At 40.0% G+C, this 1,497-nt stretch overlaps 1 long non-coding RNA gene across 1 annotated transcript; it reads left to right on the forward strand.

Annotated features, from left to right (window-relative positions):
* The first annotated feature begins 24 nt into the window (after positions 1–24).
* On the forward strand, positions 25–1,160 carry LOC126389738 (uncharacterized). The gene is made up of 3 exons (XR_007569894.1): positions 25–162; positions 299–399; positions 844–1,160. It is a non-coding gene; the product is annotated as an uncharacterized LOC126389738 (long non-coding RNA).
* Positions 1,161–1,497: the final 337 nt, after the last annotated feature.

Consider the following 1,497-nt stretch of genomic DNA (forward strand, 5'->3'; position numbering starts at 1 on the left):
ATTTTGCTTTCTTCAACAGATAATTACTCCCAACAAGGATGGGTGTATTTCTCCCACAGTTTTTATTACATTTCTTCTATTAACAAGTCCTGGCAAGACAGTAGAGACGACTGTCTGCAAAGAGGTGCAGACCTGATCATTATCAACAGCAGAGAAGAACAGGTGAGTAATTTGGCTGTGAGAGAAAAAGGGGAAGTCAAATCAAAGGTCACTGAGGTGGAGAGTGGCCAAAATTGTAATATTTCGTTGATGTTTTATATTGTTTTTCTCTCTCTGTCTCTCTCTTACTGTAAACAAGGAATTTGCAAGAAAGTTCAAAGGGCTCAGCTGGATTGGACTGACTGACAGTGAGACAGAGGGGACATGGACATGGGTGGATGGGACTGCACTGAACACAAGGTTCATAAATTCCATTTTTATTAAAGATAATGATTAATATGTAGTATTGCTATATATTAAGGAACTAGTCTTCCTACTACTGCCACCAGTACTTCCAGCTGGTGGCAGTACTGAGTGCACTGCTGCTGAGCAGCACTCCAGTAGGTGAGTGAGGAGGAAGTCCTGCACCACCTTTGATTTTATGTGTTGCAGAGGTGGAAATTATGAATCACTCAGCTTCTTCTAGGTGTTTCATTCAGGGCTGATCAAAGATTTGAGCAGTTTAACTTTCTTTAGGCCAAGCTGTTGCACCACTGTTCAAATAAACTTTAGTACATCTTGGGTCACCAAAAAACTAAAATTATTTTTTGCAATGCTGAAACACTCAGGCGACACGCCAAGACTTCACTCCAGCTTCTTTGGTTGTGTTTCCTGCTAAGAACATTCTTTGATGTTTGTTTTCAGCTACTGGAAAGCTGGGGAGCCCAACAGCCATCAAGGCATTGATGAAGACTGTGGAGAAATAAAGCTTTATGACAGGGAATACAACTGGAATGATTCACCATGTAAAAAGCTAAACTTCTGGATCTGTGAGAAGGTGGTGGCTCCATGACTCAGCATCCAAATCTGCCCTAGACTGGCGATCGATAAGCTGCAGGGGAAGTGTCTCATCATCATGTACGAACACCAACATGTCACCACAGGAAAAACACAGGTGTCAATAATAAAATGAATGATGGCTAAAGTCCATGTAACTGCTTCACTTTCAGGGTCCTGGTGTGTTGGCTCACTGTCACAGTGTCACCATTTGTTTGGACACTTGAATAGAACAGAGCCATTAGTGTTACACTGTGCTTTCCTGACAAGTCAAAATGTCTGCTATTGTTCAAAAAATTAGTGAAGACAGAAATATATCATCAATAATTTGACTGATTCCTTACTAAATTAATTATTTTGTCAGTAGTCATCATTATCATCTTCATATAACACCTGATTATATTGCAATCGTCACAAGTTCAACTCTGCAATCACTTCTGACATCATCAAGTCTTTAAAGTGTATATAATCACATCAGAGTGCAGATACTTTTCATTTGGTTACTTGTCTAACCTTCCGTAG

The sequence above is a fragment of the Epinephelus moara genome, chromosome 5, assembly GCF_006386435.1.
Source record: "Epinephelus moara isolate mb chromosome 5, YSFRI_EMoa_1.0, whole genome shotgun sequence".
Classification (NCBI taxonomy): Eukaryota; Metazoa; Chordata; class Actinopteri; order Perciformes; family Serranidae; genus Epinephelus; species Epinephelus moara.